Source organism: Lepidothrix coronata, unplaced genomic scaffold (genome assembly GCF_001604755.1).
Source record: "Lepidothrix coronata isolate B3197 unplaced genomic scaffold, Lepidothrix_coronata-1.0 Scaffold145, whole genome shotgun sequence".
Taxonomy (NCBI): Eukaryota; Metazoa; Chordata; class Aves; order Passeriformes; family Pipridae; genus Lepidothrix; species Lepidothrix coronata.
This window is the reverse complement of record NW_016690325.1, coordinates 459,862-483,624: the sequence shown is the minus strand read 5'-3', so window position 1 is coordinate 483,624 and position 23,763 is coordinate 459,862. Positions and strand designations below refer to the sequence as shown.

At 40.3% G+C, this 23,763-nt stretch overlaps 1 protein-coding gene across 5 annotated transcripts in view; it reads right to left on the bottom strand.

Moving 5' to 3' along the window:
- Positions 1-23,763, bottom strand: part of SORCS2 (sortilin related VPS10 domain containing receptor 2) — a 600,944-nt gene that overhangs the window by 413,582 nt on the left and 163,599 nt on the right. The gene's annotated exons all lie outside the window — the stretch shown is intronic.

Here is a 23,763-nt window from a genome sequence, read left to right as displayed (position 1 = left end):
TCCAGTTCCAGATACAAAAATAATTACATGCCCAGAGAGATGTTTACTACATAAACCCCCATGACAGCATTTAATACACTCTGTGCTTCTGCCAACAGACCCTGTTGAAATTATGATTCTGGAAATTCAGGTATAATAATAATTAAGGCAGGTTTGCATCTGAAACTGATGACAAACTCCCAACCTTCCAGTTCTTTATTGGCCAGCAGGACATGGGCATGCTCTTCTTACTAAAAATTCGTGGAACTATTATAGCTAGGCTAAAGGCAACTTATATGTGTTCAGAGGTTTCTTAGTTTACTTGTTTGATAGCTTTATTCACTGATTTATTTACAACCAGATATGGAGGGCAGGGGAACACTTTCTCCTATTATTTGTCAGCGTCTAGTTTTAGTCAAGATGAAAGTCTGCTGTTGTAAAGCTCTGTATCCATCAGCAGTGCACCCCTGCCCTTCGTGCTTCATACAGTCATGTACCAATTTTGCTGAGTCTGGGTTTCTAATGGCTGTCATTCATTAATTAATAAGGGCATAAGGACAAAGCTGCTGCTGCTGATAATGCCACCAAAGGAATTAGAAAGATTCTGACTTTCAGTGAAAGAGAAAAAAAATTACGTATAAGTGACGATCCATAAAAACAGAGTTATGTTCTTAGACAAAAAGTTAAAAAAACCCATTCACCTATAAATACCTTCTGTATCTAAAATGTTTATAGCACTTGCTACAGTACATATCTGCATGCCCAAAGGAATGATAGAGATTCTTAAGACAGCTTTATTGTCTTACTCCATGTAAAACTGGTAACATAGAGAATAACAAATCTTTATGGTTAGTCATTTCTGATCAGAAGTTGTTCCTAGTAATTTATAGGTGATTGTTTCCATTAGCACGTGACCACTGTCCCTTCTAAATATGCAAGTCAGAGACTTTATAGACACCTCTCTCTCTAGGCAAATAATATTCAGCATATTCCAAACTGGGAGAGTAGAACCAGCATACCCTGTCATTTAACCAGCAATCAGCCCGATTTCAAAATGCAGTAAATAATCCCTTCTCCGACAGAATTCAGTAGAAAGTGTAAGTTATCAGCACTCAAGAGATCTAAGTTGTTTCTGTTTAGCAACTTAAATTAATTTGAAAATGTTTACCTGCTGGGCCCAAACCTTGAGTAAATGACTTGTGACTTGAACATCTCCCAGAACATAATTAAAAACATTCACTGGTAACAGAGCACTTAACAAGGCACCAGGGGGCCTATATGTAGCCAACAAATAGGGAAATTTCAATTATTAAGTTGTAACTTCACAGAACCTACAAGCAATAAGCTGCTGGACAGGAAGATCAGCAAAAAAAAAGGGAAGAAGGCAGGGGGAAGAGTTGCTGCAAAAGAATGTATTTGGAAAGATTTTGTTATTTATAAATGGATCATTATTTTAAGGTCAGGACATCTCTACTCCATCCTCAGAGCTCTTCTCTGTTAGGCTTCACTATAAGCAAGCCTTTGTACTACATTCTTTTCTATACAAAGAAGCAGGAGCCAAAGCAATAGCAGCTCCAATAAAGCACACTTAGAGCAGAATGTGAACTGCTGGACTTTGTGGTTCGCAAAGGAAAAGTGTCAAAGGAAGAAATGTACCTGGCAATGAAAACTGCTGCTACTGATTAACAGAGAGATAACCACAGCCTCCTCTCCAGAGATCAGCAGAGACTTACACAAAGGCTTTCACAGAAAGTTGAAAAACACACCTCAAGGCATACAGCAAAAATCAGACCTGTGTCTGTCTCCTCAAACACTTCAGGCTCTGCTGAGCTCCTCTCCACTCCTGCCGATGCGATGCATCAGTGATTCTCAATACTGTCATAAATACCATATACTGAAATTCTGCTACAGCTGGAAAAGGGAATGAACATTGTTTTAAATTTCCAACAGAAAGCAGAAAAACCTTAACTCAAAAGCCTGAAGTAGCAGGATAAAAGGCATTTCTAAGGGTATATAGTCAAATCTGTAATATTATTAAACTTATGCCTATTTTCCAGACAGATTGTTATTGCTTATTCTCACATGCAGTGTGAAAAGAAATCAATAATTACTCTACATAGTAAACTACAAATGCCAGCCATGGAAAATATAATCACACAACCAGAAAAGGTAACTGTACATTCAGGACAAATCCTGCCAGGACCCAGCATCTGACACAGACATGCTGAATGCCCTTGTTCTCACTGACACAGTTTGTCAGGGGTCCTTCGCGAAGCACAGAAGCAATCCTTCTATCTCTTTTTTCCTTCCAATCTGAGGAGAAGTGTTGCCTACACAGAAATACAATACAGGACAAGTATGTACTGCCTAACATCTTTAGTTTTCCACCATAGACCTCTTTTTATTGGTTAAATAGTGCTCTAAGAGTTCACTAACTAATACTTGTATAAAATTCTGAAGATGAACATAAGTAGGTAGGGACTACTGTTATTATCCAAGGACAGAGCAAGGCTCATCAAGTGTCTAGCAGATCTGTGCTGCACGATAAAAGCTTTACTAATTCTTTTCTCTGTCTTTAAACATTCTCTCTTAACATGAAAAATGTTGCAGGAAGGACATACTACTTATCAAGCTCTTCTAACACTATTTACTGAAACCAAAACATAATACCAAATACAGCTGTGGGGAAGAAAATCCTTTTAAAATAAAAATTTATTCTTCCATTTAAGTGTAGCACCAAACTTCTACTGAAAATATACATTTTGAAAATATTGCTGGATAGAAACACATCGATCTTATACTGGACTGAGGTTGTGTCTGTCTGGTTCTACTAGTCTGGTAATTCTGTTCAGGGATGACATGCATACATATCTCTCTGCCTGTAAAACAAAACTGAAACAGATTTGCAGTAGTTGTCACTTTATTACAACACAAAAATCAACGATAAAGCAACACATCTGTTGAGAAAACAGATAGGACAACATTAATGTTGCTGCAAAGACCCAAACCATCCAAGTGCAGGAAGATTTCTCACTGCACAAGACCACATGGATGAACATGCAAAGAACATCCTAATTTGAGCTGATCAGTAGGCAGGTAGCTCCTCTCCAACAGCAAAAACTTGGGATTTATCACAATTCCCTCAGTCTCTTCTTTAAACAGAGAGAAAAATCATACAGGAACCTGAAAGTGCATCTCCTAGCAGTGGCAGCTAATTACCATTCAGGCTCCGGCTCCTATCCCAGCTGCTCAAGGATAATTACCCTTAATGAAAGTGGTGGTACAGGCTTCTTGTCTCTGCTAAGTTGCCTTATAATAACAGACAGCCAAACAGATTTGGCATTCAGCACACCTTACCACAGAGGAGCACTATTGATCCATGCACCATGGCATCACATTCAGACTGAGAAATTCATTTGTGAAAAACATATGATACACTCAAAAGGCAGAGGAAAACATCACTGCCTGAGACCAGACAGCTGCTCTGTGCCAAGACTGTCTGAAATGCAGCCTGCCCACAGGACAGCACAGCTCCTTAACACAAAGCCATTTGAGGTAACAGACAAGTAATGCTCTTGTTCAGAGAGCAGCAGGGACAGGTGAGGGTGCTCACAGACACAGCAGGCTCAGGGAGGGCTAGGGCAGACCCTGGTCTCCTTGGCCACTTTCTCTATAGGGAAAGTTTTGCCTTTACAGTTGTACTGTACAAAAAATTGCTCACTGTAAAAACATGGTTCAAGTTTTCATCAACAGGGTTTATTCCAGCTAAAATTTCTCTTCAGTTCTATGTTGGCTCTTTCTCTCTTTACCCAGGTTGTTACTGACTCAGCTGCCTTAGTCTTACCGACAACTTTGCCAACCTTCCCTCCACTCAGCAATACCCTGTCACGGAGACCTTGCCTCAAGGGCCAAGGACAGCTGTCCAAAGGGGATGTAAACCTACCAGGCATCTGATGATACAGGTGTCTGGGGACAGAATGAGATTCCTCCAAGGGTACTGAGGGAGCTGGATGAAAGAGCTGGCTAAGCCGCTCTCCATTTATCATCAGTCCTGGCTCACCAGGGAGGTCCCAGATGACTGGAAGTTGGCCATGTGATAGGAAGGGCTGGAAGGAGGATTTAGGGAACTACAGGCCTGTCAGCCTGACCTCAGTGCCCAGCGAAGTTATGGAAATGATCATCTTTAATGCCATCACACGGCACCTACAGGACGACCAAGGGATCAGACCCAGCCAGCACTGGTTTAGGAAGGGCAGGTCCTGCCTGACCAACCTGATCTCCAGGTGGCCCACCCAGTGGATGAGGGGAAGGCTGTGCATGTGTCTACCTGGACTTCAGCAATGCCTTTGTTATTGCCTCCCATGGCATTCTCCTGGAAAAGCTGACAGCCCACGGCTTGGACAGGGGCACTCTATGCTGGGTTAGGAACTGGCTGGAGGGCTGGACCCAGAGAGTGCTGGTGAACGGGGCTGCATCCAGTTGGCAGCCAGTCACTAGTGGTGTCCCCCAGGGATCAGTGTTGGGCCCAGTTCTGTTTGATATCTTTACTGATGATGTGGATGAGAAGATCAAGTGCACTCTCAGTACGTTTGTGGATGACACCAAGCTGGGTGGGAGTCGATCTCCTGGAGGGTAGGAAGGCTCTGCAAATGGATCGGGACAGGCTGGATCAAGGGGCCAAGGCAAAAGAAGGCCAAGTGCTGGGTCCTGCCCTTGGGTCACAACAACTCCAGGCAGTGCTACAGGCTTAGGTAACAATGGTTGCAAAGTGGCCCAGGGAAAAAAAACTGGGGGTTCTGGTCAACAGTGGCTGAACATAAGCCAGAGTGTGCCCAGGTGGCCAAGAAGGCCAATGACATCCTGGCTTGTATCAGGAATAGTGTGGCCAGCTGGACCATGGCAGTGACTGTCCCTCTGTACTTGGCACTGGTGAGGCTACACCTCAAGTGCTGTGTCCAGCTCTGGGCCCCTCAATTCAGGAAGGACATTGAGGTGCTGGAGCGTGTCCAGAGAAGGGTAATGGAGCTGGAGCTCAAGTCCTATGAAGAGTGGCTGAGGGAACTGGGATTGTTTAGCCTGGAGAAGAGGAAGATCAGGGGTGACCTTATGACTCCCTACAACTTCCTGAAAGGTTGTAGCCAGGTGGGGGTTGGTCTCTTCTCCCAGGTAACAAGTGACAGGACAAGAGGACATAGCCTCAAGCTGTGCCAGGGGAGGTTCAGACTGGACATCAGGAGGAATTTCTTCATGGAAAGGGTTGTTAAACATTGGAATAGACTGCCCATAGAGCAGATGGGGTCACCATCTCTGCAAGTGTTCAAGAAACTGCATGTGGCACTCAGTGCCATGGTCTATTTGGCAGGGTGGTGATCAGGCAAAGCTAGGACTTGGTGATCTCAGGTCTTTTCCAAACCAGATGATTCTGTGATTCTGTCTTACAGTTTCAGCTCTAGAAAAATTGTATCAATATTTCCTGACAAAGATATTTTCCCGTGAAGGTTTTTCCTTACATAGGCTGCACAGCAAATGGCTGCGTAATACTTGCCTATGGTTTTGAGAAGGAATGATTCTCATTTGGTCTAGCAGAAGTAGTAGGAGAATAAGGCAGCTCACTCTTTATTTCTACACAGTCATAATGAACCCAGATAAACCGACCTCAAGATGCAGCTTTGCATGACAGGGCTGGGAGCTGACAGAGAACACTTCCAGAACATTTTTGCAGGGAGAGAAGCAGCCTGGGAAATTACCAGAATAAAGTAAATATTATACAGTTTCATCTTACTTTGAGTTTTCCGAGCAAAATATATGCCTTTTTTTTTTTAACCTTGAAAATATACAATTAATGACTGCAGTGCCGAGACAGAGCAGAATGACACAGAATGAACATACAGAGATAAGGGAGAAAGATACATTCTTAGACAAAATGTGAAGCACAAAGGACAGTCAATAAAGTGAATTGATGAGCTAGAGAGATGTAAAGAAATTGTTCCAAATAATAGAAGACAGGAATAAGGAGTTTGTCTGACAGCAGGAAGACTTTTTGATTTGCCAAGAAAGCGGGCGTCAAGATGCAGGTACAGGAAGCTGGAGAAAGTGATAGAGAAAAATACAATTTGAAAAGTGGAGGATTTGTGGAACCTCTCTGGCTTTTTTATGTTTTATGAATGTGAAAGCCATCAAGTCCTACTGTTATTGAGATGAAATGACATTTTTGCCTTTAAGTATGAAAAAGAAAAGGAATGAGAAAAGGAATAACTACTATGATGAACAGCTATGAACATAAAGTCAATAAAAACAGTGGCTGAGAGAATATCCAATCAATACACAAATTAATGTTATAAATAATATTTTGGAGATAATATTAGTTACTTTTTTCACTTTGCATATGACAAGCCTCAGTAATGTTGATATTTGTATTTATTTGGCAGCTACCTATTACTGGCCATTTTCTATCCCTGTCTTTGGAAAAATCAAGTACTACCTGGCAATAGAAACTATAGGAGTTGCACAGTTCATTTGATGCAGCAGTGAAAGTTTTGCATTCTCTCTGTGTTTAGTTGACAGTCACATTTGGAGTGGGTTGGCTCAGTTTGTTAGAGCGTGGTGCTAATAATGCCAGGGTTGTGGGTTCAATCCCTGTATGAGCCATTCACTGAAGAGTTGGACTCAGTGGCCTTTGTGGGTCCCTTCCAGCTGTGAGTATCTGCAAATTCAGAGTTTTGCCTTGAGAGATGCCTAAATTGATCACAGAATTTGAATACCACATTGCTCACTTTTGTTTATATTTTGCAAACACTGAGAAATATAATTATAGACCCCAGAGACTGTAGGTTCCTACCACAGCTGAATTTTGACACCCTAAATTATGAGTATACATTGTCATCGGTGGGATTAAATAACACATAACGGATTTCCAATTAAAGTTAAAAACAAGCCTTTTGAGCTAAGGCCCACAACAAAAATGGAAACAAATTCAAAATAATTCTTGATGCTCCTTCCAGTATTTGAATAATAAGTGGTCTTAAAGCACTGGATGACCTCATTAAGAAGTGACATGGTTAAATTGCAGAGCATTTTCATTTTTACAACATTATACATAGAGCATTCACAGACAATATTGTACAACAGAAACTAATTGAAGTCTCAATTCCACAGGTCCCTGATACGGTAGTTTTGTCTTTGCTGGAATTTAGGAAATTATGTGAATGCTATTCCAAATCCCAGACCTGTGCTTCAGAGAAACACCTTGTGAGAACATTTAAGAGTAAGCACACACACATACCAAGCTGTATTTAGAAACAACTTCCTCTGCTCTGATAGTACTCACACTTAAGTCTTTTTCTTTCTCTTAACAAAGCTGTCAACTGACTGATAAAACTTTCTTTGCTGTCCCTTGGAGATTAGCAGTTTATCTCAGATTCGCCTCAATTACAGACATAAAAGAACTCTCTGAGTCCTGGCACATTCTCCTCATCCATCTCGCATAACATCCCCTGCTCCCGTTAGGAAGGAAAGAGGATCTTTACACTTGCCAGGTTCTGCACACAGGGTGATATGTGACATTGCCACCTAGTCCTCAATAAAGATCACCCACTCCACTGCACTCAATTTGCTTCCCATCAGCTGTAACAAACGTCACTTTACTTTTCTTGTTATTTCTCTTCTCTAGGGGGGAAAAAAACAACCTTAACTAAATTGGGGCAGCTGGTAGGAAGCCATGAAGTCCAAACAACAGGGAGACCAAATGATTTTCTTTTAACCTTGTTCCCTCCTACAGCCCTACCACAAAGCGTGGCGATCTGAGAAGTGAGATGTAACCTGCAGATCTCTGCACTATGCAGCTGGCAGAGAATTCTCCCTCAAAGCCCTTCCGTGGGTACTTATTGCTTCAGTCACAGCCTCATCTCATCTGAATGGCAAGGGACGAAAATTAAAGGATCGACAGCACTCAAAATTACAGTCTTCTGTGTCAGCTAAGTGTAAGGCAAGGCAATAGCTCCAGTCCACTTCAATTAGTTTAATTCCCATTTGGAGTGCATCCACCCTCCATCTCAGTGAACAGCTCTCCCGCCTTGTCTCTCTGCCAGACTACTTGGCCTTCTTACGTGATGATATACGTGGAGAAGGGTGATTTCTAGGGTGTGAACCACAAGGCACATCGTTTATTTTACTACCAAAAAAAATCACAGTTTCTCAAGGACTCTGAACTCCCACACACGCAAGTAGGTTTGTCCTGTTTCATGGCAATACCTGAGCCTAATTTAACATATCATTTTAATTATTGCTAAAAATCAAATAAGCAGCGCACTATTTCTTTCTCCTGGGAGAGACTGCAATTTACATCTCCAAAAATAATGTAATTCACAGAAAAATTGAAGTCCCAATGCGTATAATAATTTTCTAAAACATACCCACCACTGTCAATCAAGCAAAGCCTATCTAAACCATTCTCTAATGCACCAGATAATTTAAACACTAAAATAGCCTTTAAAATCCCATAGAAAAATACAATACCTCATCCAAGACAAAGTGATTATCATTTTCATTTCACTCCTTAGACAGTTCCTAATAGGGCCTATTCTCCTAATATATGTGTGCAACATCCATTAATGATAATGAGAACAATGCCCATGAATCAAATGGGAGACTACAATTCACATTTTCTGGTAGGGACCAGACCATGACCTCCTTTACCCCACCAGCCTGAATAACTCAGCTGAGCACTGTTACTCCAGACCTTGGCAAATGAAAGCAGACTAGAATCTTGCCCTAGATTGATGGTATTTACATAAGACTAATGAAATAAAATATTTAGGGAAATAGCTTGAAAGGAACCTCAGAAATCTGTGTGCAGTACAGAGAAATAAAGGAAAATATTGTGAGTAGCTGAAGACAAGAGAATACAAATCTACTGCAAGTTCACATCCTAATAGACAGGCATATTTCCAGATAACCTACAAAGCAGGTATGAGTTATTCCTGTTACTTTTATATTAATAGATACTACCATTTACATATGAAAAAAATTTCAGAATATTTATATCATTTTCACTGGACAGTGAAGGGCCTTGATCAAGGAACTGAGTGACTATTAAGGCACTTCAGAAAAGAAGTATTACACCATTAACTGGAACTATCCTTTCACAGCTGCAGTGGAAAGTTACTCTAGGCATCTGAAAAGGTCTTCAAACTCAGATTACATTTGCTGAATTAATGCAAAGATCTCATTCATTAGGATTCAGTGTCAAGCTTTGATTTTGTTATTTTTAACAACAAGCATGAAGGTCAGTTTTTATAAAGCTCCACAGCTGCTGATGGTGTCATTCTCCTTAGCGTTCTGAGTTGCAATATCAATTTAAACCAACCTGGTCTTTTGTAATAGATGCTGGAGCCCAAGTTTAATCATGCAGCCCCCTGCAACACAGGCACAGTAAAAATGCTATTGGAGAGCAGACTCTCCAGTACAATTCCACCACCAGTGCTGCGTGCTGTGTCATTATTACAACCCATCCACAGCCCACAGACAGCAAGCAGGAATCCCCCAGCCTATTCCACAAGGTCCTCTTCAACTGTGCAGATGGCTCATGCTTGGTGCAGGGAAGTGTTGTAAAGAGCAGGAAACCTTCATGTGGTAGTGGGAAAATTACTCTTTTTTGCAGACTGAGCTCAGCACCAAATCTGCTCATGTCACCTTTTATTTATCTAACAAAGAAAATGATGCCAGAACTGGCAGACTGTGATGCAATGTTTCATTTGGGGAGCCATGGTGTTAGCAATGGTTCATTGAGACTATTTCTCATAAGCTATCACTAAAGTACTTTTGCAATTATGTTCAGCAGCTAAGCATAAATTAAGTTACCAAAAATGACACTAGGCAAAAACATCTGCTTGGATTAACTCTGCTGACGCCTGTGACTTCACACAGGGAAGAACCTGGAGCTAACAGAAAGTATGACTTGATGGGCAACTTGGATCTAGGCAGAAAAAATAAGTAACTGTTTTAATCCTATTTAATTTGAAATACATCTATTAAAAGGCATTCACCCTCATCCATAATCTTTTAAATTATTTATTGAATATCAAAATATCCTGAATTAAAAAAGCCATTTTAAAACACTCACCTTCCTAAAGTGAAACAAAGGTGTTACTACACATCTGGCAGAGTTCTGCTAAAAATGCTGTTGTCCTGTTGCAAATGGCCCTTTCTGCTGAACAGCAAGGAAGATAATTTGGTCTTTTTTAAAAAAAACTATAAAGATTATAAGAAGGCTGATTTTGTTTCCAAATGTTGAGGATTTACACACACATGCCTCCATTGTAGATTAATATATGCTCTAAACCATCTGTAGAAAACTGAACACCAGAAGAATCTTTCATATCTTTCAGTGTAAAACTGAAAGAAAACTTGGAATAATTTACTTGTCTTCCTTGTCTACATTTCCCATATTCAAAAGGGATGGGTACCCTAATTTTGAAACAAAGATATAATATTTAAGAAATAAAAAACAAAGGTTTTCTAAAAATTTGTGTAAATTAAGTATTTCTGATACTTTTTTAGAGATTCCATTAAAAATACAATATTTAAAATAATAAATATTTCTTTCTCTTCAAGAGAAGAGCAGATAAAAGTAAAAGTCTATTTATTTTGAGCAAAAACCAGCACAAGATAAACATTGCACATTTAAAAAGTGAAAAGCAGAACTATGTCCAATAAGTTAAACATCGTAATCACTAGAGAAAAAGCTAAAGTGGGTTTTTTCCAAAACAGAGAAACATTTTCTGATCCTATTACAACAGTCAATGAAAATCACAGTCAGACTGTACTAAAGTCAGTCTTTACAGACTCCAAAACAATAAAAATGCTTACCATCAGTCATCAGTATTTTGTTTAAATACACAAATAAATTGGTACTTTGGTACAGTTGAAAGCATTTGTCAAGAAATTAATATAATCACCAATTTTCATTTTAAGAAATTGTTCTGTATCAGTGAGGAAGCCGTTTCCCTTCTCCTGTAAGAGCAGCTTCACATGCCCTGATCAACTTACAGGAATCACATGTAAGTGCTCAACAGATCTTATTGTTCCAGGGAGCAATCTACAAAATTCTCACTTCCACGAGTAGGTTTCATGAAATATTTTCATGTCTATAGGCTCTCTATTACTCCCATTTTGATTACAGTTGTTGATATGTTACTGTGTTAAATGTACATGGCTCTGAACACCAGCAGAAGAAAGCCACAGTATGAACTTTGCTTTGCTCAAGAAGTGTTTGTTGTGAGCCACTGAGATTTTCACTCAGGGCTTTATCTTGTTGTGTGTTTCACAAAAACTGGGTAATAGCTTAATAACAGTATGCAATGCCAATTTGATGACTGATGAGAAAAAATAGTGTGTTCAGAATCAAATACCATCCCTAGAGACTTCCCATATTGTGCATAGAGTCACCAGGGACAGGCATCATGATTTCTTGAGCTATTTTCCATCCATCCTAAAAAGAGTAGGATTGACAGATGTGAACATTTAACACACTTCAGCTCTTTCTTATGACCTCTGATACAGCCACCCCTGTTCTTTATTATTCTAGTATGTGCAGAAACCTGTGTTGACTGAAAATCATTTGTGGTGACTTAATTCATGGATGGATTCTATTCTATCCTGCTCTGATCTGTTCTATATCCATGAATAGCTGAAGACATTCAACACTTTTTACCTCTCACTGATTTACCTCCAAGGAGAAGCTACTCGGGAACTGCCAATATATGTTCTAACTGGCTCTAACTTCTCTCTGATTTATTCACTTGCTGTAAAGGCATATCAACTTTCTAAACACTCAAACACAGGAGCTCCAGCAACACAGAGAAAATAAATTCCATCTTTGACCTTTATAAGCTGCTCTTATAGCATCATTCTGTAAGACTGAATTTATTATTCTACTCAACATATTCCATTCAATGGCTGCAAGACATTAGCTAGGATTAAAATCAGGTCAACAGCATTAAGAATAAATAGCACTTTAACCTGAAGAATACAAAGGCACCAAAACACCCCAAAATGGCCATAACTGATCTGTTTGCTCTAAAATTCAATATTCTCCGTGTCAAGTTGATGTTCCTCTTGCAGTCTTTATGAGGAGTAACAATGGACAACATTTAAAAGATCGATATTTCATAGAAGAACATGATGAGGTCATCACAGGCTTTAAAGGTGAAAATGATATTACTGTTATTCATGATGTGATAATGCCCAGGGACTCTGATCACAACCTGGGCACTGCTGTGCTAGTTACTTTACAAAGAATGGGAGCTAAATGGAGCCATCACATACAAATATATATTAAATATAGAAATAGGAGACAATGGGCCAGAGCCCCAGGGTCACAGTGTTTCACACGAGAATTTGGGTCCATACAGTTGATCAGTTCATTTGCTGACCTGCTCCCAATACCAAACACCTCTTTTAAATTAGTTCCTCCCTTGCAAGTAAAATGTCTGTATGTTGGTTGCACGTCACACTGTCCAGGCAAGGAGGAACATCACAGAGAAGAGCTGCATATAAACACTTAATCAATGAGGACAGAAATAGAGTATTTCCAATTAGGTCCATCTCCAATCAAGGTGGCTAAACTACACAAGATATGTAAGACTTTTTCCCCTTCCCCACCTAATCTCTAAATACGGATACCCAAATTGCAGATGCATGAACATCCCAATGCATTATATGCAAATATTATTTGCTATTTCAGCAAAATATCCTCTATCACAAGAACTATCCTTCTGGTTGTCGACAGAGTCAGATGAAGACCTCCTGACCTAAAGCACAAGCTCTACAATACATGCTGAAGAACCAGATCTACCTGCTGGTAGCTCAAGGAGACCTAAACCACTGGTGGAGGAAGCACTGTGGCGAGAAATGCAGCATATTGGTGTCAGCGAGTCGCAGGACCGGTGCGGGTTTATTTGGGCTCTCAGGGAAAGCGATGCTCTGAACTCTACAGAATCTACCAGCTCCCTCTGCCGGCGGACAGCACGAAAATAACCGGCACTGATCGGAGGTTGGGTCAGGCCCCGCTCAGGTCCATCTGCTCACGCCGACTTGTGTGGTAGAGAGGACTGTCCTTTTAATATTGAAGAACTTCGATCACGTTGTTCATGGTGCACGTTTGAGGTTATCCAGTGACAGGATATTAGCTTGTGATGGACAGCAGATAGTCACACATATTTTTTGGCTGAGCTATGGATGCACTATGCTTCGAAATTTAACAATTATGCTGCTTCTGTTTTCAGCAAATGCACGGTTGCTTGTTTGTGGCATTTTCCTTGGACGTCCATGTAATGCCAGTGAGGAAAACCAACACTAGGGAGGCAATCTGGTCCAGTGGCCAGGAAAACATGCCCTGGAGCCTGGGTTCTGTTCCCTGTTCCCCATCCTCCACCAAGTGACCTGATGATATGCATTATCTACCTTGCAGTAGCACCTGGAGACCTCTGGAGCAGGGTGGGATGGAGGCACTGCTATGGTGTGAACCATCAACAAAAACCAGGCTTACCCTTCCTAGGTAATAAGACACAAAAGAAAGATGAAATAAATACATTGTAACAGGGAGCCAGAGGTAGTCCATCATTAACCTGGGCTCCAGTTTCTCCATCTGAAAAGCACTTTGGGGTGCTCACATGAAAGGTGAGCATGGATTTTTAAACACCAATATTAGATTACGTGGGAGTTTCTTTAGCACATTTTCCCAGAACAGGTTTTTCCACTGGAACAGGTAACACTGAAGCTTTCTGTAGACTGTGTTTCCATGATGACAAGATACAGGACTGCGCAACACGTTAATTAAATGTTTGCTTTATAACTCACAGTAAAAAAAACACACCTGATACTTCATCCTGGGTAGTTTGCTCATCCACAGTTGCAAATGATCACTTTTAAGTGAGATTCAGAGCCAGGACTTTCACACAAGGGATTTGCTACTCAAAGAGATGCTCATTCAGCTGACAGGAGCCTGAAAACCTCAGCAGTTTAAAAAATAAAAATAAAAAAAATCACAGCAGGTTTTCTTTCTTTTGATTTCACCCCCTGCAGCAGCTGCTTTCTAGGTATGTGTGTCCCGAGCTCCCTTCCCCTGCCTGCACACACACAAAACTCACTGTAACACAAAAATTCAATCCGCAGTATCAGGCTGTCATCGCACTAAAATGCAACTGCTCATTTTTAACCAAGGGAAGCTTTTTTATGACTCACTCCCCCAATAAAGCCATCATCTCATGCTAACGAGGTGCCGTGAGATAGCTCACATGGTCGTGCTGAGGCGCTGCTCCCCAGCTCAGCAGGAGGAGCGGGAGGAGGCCCAGTGCGCCCGACCTGCCTGCTCCCTCATACGCGGGGAGACGTCACCTCCTCCTGACCCCATCCTTTGAGCAAAATTAGGAGCCTTTCCACTGGAATGCAGTGCTACAGGCAAACATGCCCTAAGGAAATAAGAAGAGCTATCAAATCAGTAAAGCCTTGCAGGATGAGGCCCTGTCTCTATCTTTCCCTGATATACTTTTCCAGTTCTCAAAAGCTGTGTCACTGCCAAACCTCAAAACTGCGGCTTCCACATCACTGATGTTCAAATGAAGGAGCTTCTGTTTTGTTTATTTAACTAAAGTGAATACACTTTAAGCTAAGTTTTAATTTACCACTTATTTGCAGTTATGTTAACATGTTCCTAAGCACAGGCTGAAGAAAGCTCTGCTGCAGTTTCCTTTTATCTATTTATTTTAAATTCTTTCAATGAGATTCCTGAGAAGGATAAAATCCTACATTTAAAAACACCAAGAATAGAATTAAGGTGAGTTACTCAGGTAGAGTGGTAGCTTGATTTTCTTATTTTTTAGCTGGTTCAGCTCTCTGCAGAAGACTTTGCATCTTCTGCAAAGCCTGTGTATGCATGCCCACATAATACAAAGGAGTTTTAAGACAACAGTATCTTATCAAACAAGGTCAATTTTCATTACTTTACAAAGATAATATTATGAAAAAAATAGAATATTTGGATGTTTTATGGCGAAAAACCTAAATACAGCAATGATCTTTAACAGACCTTATAACAGTTTCCTGTGTACTACTTTGGCATAGCCTGCAACTTTTTTTTCTCTCTATGAGCCTGGGAATAGTCACCAAAATCCCCACCGGGGCTAATGTCATGGTAGTGTATGTGTTAGCCATGCTTAGCACAACCTGGAAATAATACTCAAAAGATTTTATTAAGGGTTATAGCAATGTGGTAGGTACAGAGCCCTGGTAAGAGCCACATCAATGGCCAAATGACCAAAGTCAATCCATCTAGCTTGATGGATTGTGTCTTGTAATCATCCACAAGGAACGCTGCTGCCCTGTCCACTCTTCAGTTGCAGAACTACTGTGACTGCTGAGCTCGAATTTTGTCATTCCAACAATCACATCAGAAATAGGAGAAGTATGAAATACCCTAAGTCTGGACTGAAAGATTGCTGTTGTAAAGCCACAGCTCCTCAAAACACCCCTACCCATCCGCTGAACTCTTGTAGGACTAAGTCCATAATTTAGTACAAGTCTAAATATCACTTTGATCAACCAACATGCCCTGGAGACGTCTTTTTTCAAACAGGCATGTTGAAGTGCTTAAACCTGACCTGCATGTGACTGCAAAAATGCACCTGAGAACTACTGATTTATGGAGCTAACTGAAGAACTGCTTCCCTTCTAATGCAACGCACAACCACAACTCTGGAGATACATGCTCTGAGGAAACCATTCTCAAGTAAGTATCTCACAAACACCTACTCCAATCCAACACTTTGTGGTCCCCACTGGCCTTTATCTTATCTGGGACCCAAAAGTGCCACATTGAAACACACTTCTAATTTTATACCTCTGGGATGTCCCAATCTATTTAATGGGCAACACCAAATTCAGCTGGATGACTTGCAAGTATCCTATTATGTATGTGTTTAAAAATGGGAAGATTCAGAGCTGGTAATCCATAGTACAGCCTGAGACAATGAATCACCTTCTGTCCCATAGTGGAGGTCAACCAACTTGCATTCTGTGGGACTGAGGGTGGCAGCAAGATTTTAGACATAGATATTTGTGCGATGTCTAATACGGAGCCTATGCTTTGTGCCTGTTAATAACGTGTCCTTGTAAAATCCCTGTGAAGTAGAAAACTAGTGTTATCCTGATTTTTCACAGATGGAAAATGGAGACACACAGAAATTAAAGGGGAGAGGCTGTCTCTAGGGTAAGCATGACGCAAACCAGCCAAATCTTTATAGGTCAAAACTGCCACTTTGAATTGCACCTAGCAACAGATGGGAAGCCAGATTCATTCCATTATGTGTCCTTTTCAGTAAGGAGACAGAAAATAACCAGTGTAAAAAAATACGCCTTATTTTTGCTATTATTGTTTGTTAGGCGCTGCTAGAACAGAGTGTGCTGTGGAGGAGATGGAGGGGAAATGGCAATTATTGCAGGGGTAACATTTACCTACAAATCTTGTAATCAAGGAGTTGTTTTTCGCTCCAGTTTATTCCCAACAGCTCTGAAATCTCCCAGATGAGTAAAGACATTTGGTCTCTAGCCCAGTGCTCACTCAAAGGAAGTATAAACAGAAAGCCAGCAAAAAGGGAAAAGCCAGGCTTATCAGGCTGTTGCTGCTCTATCTCTTGCTGCCTTCCACAATTTGCAGGGCACATGAAAAGTAGAATAAATACCCAGTTACATTTTGCTTATCATCTGACACATTTCGCAAAAAAAAAAAAAAAAGAAAGGCATCCACTGAGGGTTTTCTCTTTTAAATTCTGTCTGCTGCTGACAGAAGGGGTGCTTAGAATTAGACAGAGAAGATAAAATGGTTTTAAATATGTATAAATTTAAGAGGTTATCTCAAAGGAAAAAATATTTTTCTGCTGTGGTTGGCTGCTATCTTAGCCCCGCTTTAAACATTTATCTGATGAAATCACTGCATTCCTCAAAAGAGACGGTTCGTGAGTCCTCAGATTCTTACGGCTAACAAATAATTAAATAGCCCAAACTCTGCACTTTTAACAGTAAAGTGTCTGACTCATGATGCCTAGTTAAAAACCCAGCAGGTTCAGCATGGCCCCCTGCCTGGCTGGGGTAATGCACTCTCACACAGCAGACAGCAGGATGGAGTTTTGGCCAGGCACCTCACCTCAGGAATCCCACCCCATCTCAAGCAGCCCCTGCAAACAGCACACAGAGGGATTCACCCTGGAGCCACACTGACAGCCAGGACAAGAAGCATTAACATTGCAGAAATTACAGTGAGATGAATTAAGGACATCAGCTTTTCTTTGGGATTAGCTGGTTTCATAGAACCTGGGGAAAACATCAGCTTTTGAAAACTACTTCTCATTTGAGACTGCATGGTTTGAAAGCCTATTTTAAAAGCTACGGTGGTGACCCCAGTTCAGACAGCAGTATGACTGCTCTAAGAATTGGAAGACTATTTGCTAATATTTATAGTTCTTTGGCATCCAGGCGTCTCCCAGCATTTTAGAGACACTTGTAAGAGGAATTTCTAGAAACTGTAAATCACATGGGAGATGGCAAACAAGAGACAAACAGGCACAGAGGAGTTAAATGACTTCCATGAGGTTGGCTGAACATCTGAAAGTCTAAGTCCTTTACACACCACTTCTATATGGTTTTATTTCATAGCAACTTAAAAGTCCTGTCCTGCTGTTATTGTTTCACTGGCATTTTTATTTTAGCATTTTGTATAGCATAACCTGTCAAATTGCAGGAGAAGCTGGAATGCACCAACCGCTTTCTAAGAAGAGTCACAGGTAAATAGATCATTTCTACATGTACACAAAAGTAAGAGAGAAATTCCTTTTAAAATAATTAAATTAAATCAATTCAATCTGAAAAAAGTCATGTAAGGGAGTAATAATATGACCTGCTGTCACCTTATATGTAAAGGTCTGCACGTTAGAAATACCAACTTGCTGTTTTCAGATGCTGTACTCTTCCACAGTGCCTATTTTCCCTGACAGTGTGAAAAAAGGTGGTTGGTGCCACAGATGCAACTTCAATTACCTGTGAGGACATAATTCTAGATGCACACTGTCTTCAGAGTGAAAAATGTAAGTCATTTCTTGGGCTCCAACCAATCCTGGATTTAACATGACAAGAGAAGACTAAAAAATCTGCAAGCTGATCTGAGCGAGATACAAACTCAGGTAGCCGTCAGAAATAGGGGAGAGGAAGGAGGGGAGGGAAAAGGAGGAAGGAGGAAGGGAGGAGGAAATCTTGAACTAGATTAATTTAATTAAAGATAACCCACTAGCATGCTGTTGATGGAGGTGAACACTAATTAGCCCCATGAGAACTGAAAAGTCTTGAAGTCAAGGATCATAGTTTATGTGACATAGCAGAACACCTGCCTGCTTGATCTAGAAGGGCTTGGCCAAATCTGTAAATTCAATTCAATTTTCTAACAGGTACCACAGAGAATCACACAAATTAATTACAAGGTAATAAAAATTTTAGCTCCATGAAGGAGATGATGCCTTAGATTGTATCAAGATCTTTTACATCCAATATCATCAGTTCAGTGTAGCCAGGAAGGGATCTGAAGGAAACAGAAGAGAAATTAGGAAAAACTTCTTATAGCATCTGGACTTTTCAAGTGACCAATCCAACTCTGCTACATCCCACCACGTGGAAATGATCTAGCACCTTCCCATGTGCCTTTGCCTTGCTTCCCTACACGTGGCAGCAGCAGCAATCTGAGGGCTGGGGGTGAGGGAGGGAAATTGATGTTGACAGAAGGTCCATAAAGGGCAACTCAAGCCTTAAACACAAGTAGTTCAGTGGTTTCCATGGGGTAAGAGGTACCACCCAGGATGCAAAGGAGGGATTCCGTGTTCTGTACTTCAGACATCCCAACAGCTCACTGCCAACCTGAAGACCAATGATTATCAAGAATAAAAGCTACAACTGTCGACATTATTCATATCCAAGCTGCACTTGTTCCAAGATAATAAAAAACTCTCTTGCTGCAAAATGTTCATTATCAGAGATATGTGATGTGGCAATAGCACAGGAGTGGAGTTTGTACTCCTGTTCCTGTAGCTCAGGTTGGCCACAGCTCCACACAGCTCCAGTCCTGCTGGGGAGAAGCTGAAGATGAACCACAGAGGTGAGGAATGTACAGAGCAGGTCTCTATCAGCCCTTCTTTCCCAGAAGCTTCATTTCTGGGATAAAACACTAAAAGCAGCTGCACAACATGGAGCCAGAGACGGGCAGTTCTGGACATTCACAAGGCTGAAAGCCACTCATATATTGAGTGTATCTCCATAACAGTAACTCTCAATACACCATGGCCATCACAGTGTACGTCTTCTGACTTGCTTTAGTTTTGAATACAGCTCACTCATCAAGAATTAACTTGAAAACTGTGCCTTTAGATTAATTTGACCTGTTCTGATCCACTGCAGTGCTTGAAAGTTGTTCAAAATTATGTACTATATATCTTGAAGCTCTTAAGTTGTCCAATCTAATGCAAAAGTTTTATAGTCCACTTTTATAAATTGTAACATCCCAAACAAATTTTTCATCATTCTTCCCTTATATAAGCTTTCCTTACTTGTAGCTAATTAAAAAGCTGGGTCTCAGATTGCCTGCCCTTGTAATATCATCCTAGGAGGGGGGAAAAGAAAAAGAATGATAAAATTGCTCAAACACTACTGGAAATTCCCTTTCCAAATGTTGCTCCTGAGTGCAAACACGGACAGAACAGAAATAAAGTCAAGTCAAAGTAGACAAGGCTGGTCATCCTTACATTACTATGTAAACATATAATGGAGGGAATCTAACACCTGGAGATCACAGTGAAAAGCCTAATAGAGGTGAAGTATATTCAATGATTCCCAGAATCTGGGCCAAATAAAGAATGCAACATTTGTTTCCATCCCCAGTGAATGGGTTCTGGAGCTGTCCCTACTTCAGTCCATTTAAAAAATTGCAATAAAAATACATTATAGACTTTAAAACCTTAAAGGATCTATGCAAGAATGGATTTTTTTCCCTGTTTGCTCTTATTTAATCAAGTGAAAAATTTCATTTCACTGAACTTTACTCTGTATGATTTCACCAACGCACAGCAGTAGCAAGCAACTTAAGTATATGTGTTCTCAGATCTTAATCTTTACGACGTAGTTTTAAAATCTGCCACTTTCCTATTTGGAGGGTACTAACAACAGAGTGCATTCATTCCGTCCTTTCCCAACCAAGCAAAACACTCATTGGGATTTCCTTTTCAAGCCTGCTAATTGAAAACATTCTGCAGTTTATTAGTCACTATACAGATTATCTGCTGACATGCAAACTCTCACTCATTCCAGACTTGTTAATTAACATGTAATTACTGATCCCACAGAGACTGGACTGCAGGTGTGATGCTCTGGGTCCTGCTTTAATAACCGTTCCCCTCAGATGCCAGCACAGATGGAATACACAGCAAGTGCATTTTCCCAGAACACCACCCCACCCTCCCCAAAAATGCTTGGGCTCTGTTTTGGTTTATTAAAATAATAATTAAAAAAAAGTATTAACTTTTTTTTTTTTTGTCTGGGTTCATTATGTCCAACATCCACTCACAACCTAGCACAGAAAAGCAACAAAAATCTGCACTCTCCCATCAGCCTGGCTCAGCAGGAAGGAGCTGGCCCAAGGCAGCTGTTCTGCATGCTGAATTTGAATGGGAAGACTTAGAAGGAAAGAATGGCAGAGAATGAAGGAGAGAATAACAAGGAGACAGATAGATTATGTCCAGTCATTTCTGTGACTACCAAAATGGTGATCTCACCTACTGGTGTATTTAATGTGTGGTGATTCTCAGTTAAACCTCTTATAGAGCATAAATGTCACCATTAAAATACTAGCTTCCACTCAATTACTCTCATATGAAGCCTCATGGTACCATAACTATTCCTTCTATGTATTTTTTGGATAATGGGATGTTCAAGAAGAAACCTTTTTTCAAATCCCTTTACACTGAATTTCCTTTAAGACTTGAAATGTTTCAAAGAGTCTTTGCTCAAGGAAGACAAAAAGGTTATCAAATATTAAGTGAGAATATAAAGGCACTGCCATGGAAAGTTAGGTCAGATGAAATCACCCACAAGTTTATAATTCCCTATTAGCGAGGTTATATTGGTCATAGGATATGGTCAAGAACCAAGTCCAGAAAGAACTTTATTAAGCAAAGTACATTTGTCAGGGACAACTGCATCCAAATTTAAAACAGTTAGGGAACCAGACTGCTAAAAGCATGTAATGTAGGTACATAATTCTATCATCACTGAAGTCAGAAATAAAACTGCCGTTGATGCAATCAGTGGGAGCACACTTTATTAGACAGTTTGGAAAATGCCATCCCACATATATAGGGATTAACGACAATTTCAGAATCCCTGGTACAGAAATTCTAATATAAACATTATCAGAAGTCATGAAAATTACCACCTCAGATGGAATCCCAAAATTTGTTACACTGTGGTTCATTGTGAACTGAATATAATCATGACAAGTGTGCATTAAGTACTCTTTCACTATCCTATTAGAGGAAACAAAGGATTAAAAGGGTCTAGATAGGAGCCACATTCACTTTGAAAGTTCCAGTTTCATTTACTGGATTTCAACAACGAAATCTCTGCAACAAGAACACTGCACCACTATTAGGACCTTCTGGACTTGCATTCACTCACCTCTCTATGCATTCACTGTCAATTCACTGTTAGCTCCACTGTTAGTTTATGAGCCTTTTTAGAAGGAAATGGATAAGAAAGATGGCACCAGTACAATTTGGTTAAGAGAGTCACTAATTAAATCTGGAAAGGGACTTCTTGATTTAATAAATCTTTTTCGTGAGATAGAGATACTATCTGGAAAGTGGCTGTACATTTGCATCAGAGGGGAGAGCAACTCTGTCTGGAACAAAAGCACAAAACCTGTCAAGAGGAGGACATGGGAAACTCCTGTGTGATAGACAATCCTGAGATTGTCAGATCTGGGTCAAGGTATTAAACCAGAACAGAAGTAGTTACTTTCATTAAACATGTCACATTAATGACATGACCAACAATGACTCAATAGCCATGGAATTGGTAGAGGAAGCTGTAAGCAACATCAGCCTTTCTGCATTTAGAGCAACAACATTTCTCAACCTGGTATTGCATGGACATTTTAGGACATACCTTTTCAAGTCACTGGCTTCAAAGGACTTGGCGCGCAAAAACTAAGCAGTAAGATAGATCACTGCTCAGCTTTTTCAGTCAGCAATCTTCCGAAACCTTGACAATTCTTAGCAAAATACAGGTTCAGCCAAGCATTTGGTCCACCTTGGTCACTACCTGACCCTGACCTTGCCAACTGCTCTCTCTACTGGGGGTTCAAGGAGGGCCTGTTGATAAACCTCCCGTCAGTAAAGGATTTAGAACAGACTCCATGTCATGTACTTCACATAACTGAATTTGCTGATACAAATGCACACATGATGCAATGTAGGAAAGTTTATGCACCATAATTTTATGATAGTTCCTACTTTGGCTACAAGAAGGACTTCTTATGCAACTCAGTAACTAAAGCAAACTGAAAAGAAAACTAAAACTCTGAAAAAGGAAAATGCAAGACAGTTGTTCACAAAGTGGTGATAGGTGGGAAAAAAAAGATTTATGTAAGCGGTGATTAGGATGATCAATTCAGCTTGACAGTAGATGCTTTATCTGTTAACTGTTCCACAAAAGTCAGCTGAAGATACTGCCTACAGGGTATAATTTGGAGCAAAATCCAGCTCTTTAAGAGTTAACATAATTCTAGGAGAATAAAGCAAATTCTGCCTCTGACCCTGTCCATGATACATCAGTCTTCATCATTTTGAAGTGGCCTGACCTCTTCCTCGAAGCAGAATGATGAAAGACAGCAACTAAAGCTACCCAGGGTCAGATCTCAGCTCCTAGAAAAGAGGCAGTTGTTACTCTCTCTGAGTAAGAAAACATGGAAAAGAATTACTATCAGTAATAGTCACACTCAACCACACCTATAAAAGGGTTCACAGGCTTTTTCATACCTGGACAACGCTGGGAAAGGCTCATCAGGAGAGCCACAGCACTGTACAGTGCCACTGAGCAGCTTCCAGGCCATAGTTTGCTGCTGAAAAACTAGGACAAGAAAGGGTGAAAGGAAACAAGTAAGGTGCAGTCCTATTTCTCTTTCCTTTGCTGATACCATTATTCACAGGTGGTGTGCTGAAAGGGCTTCCTCTAAACTTCCAACTCAAACATTCACATGGGGTTTTCTCCTACCTTAATTTAGTTTCAAATAGTATCCAAATAAGCCCATCAGCCTTTTGGAAAGATCACAGAGATAGTCCAGCAACAAACAATCATACAATGACATTTGCAGCACATACCATTAAACCTGTGCTTTCAGGTAATGTCTTGGACCCTTTCTCCTGCAGACTGTAACACTAATATAATGTCCCTTGAAACAGGAGGAAAACAGATTACACCAAAGAGAGAATGCAAGCGCATTTTTGTCTTCTAAAGTAAGGCCAGAGAAGACGTGAGCTGGAAATAAAATACATATGGAGGCTCTTGAAGTCAAAATTACTTTTATAAGTGAAAGGAGGAAAAACTTGATTAAAGGATTGATGAGAAACTATTAGTTCTTTAATCTTATGTCATCTCGTCCTTATTTGTAAACCTCAGAATAAGAAATGTTTATAAGAA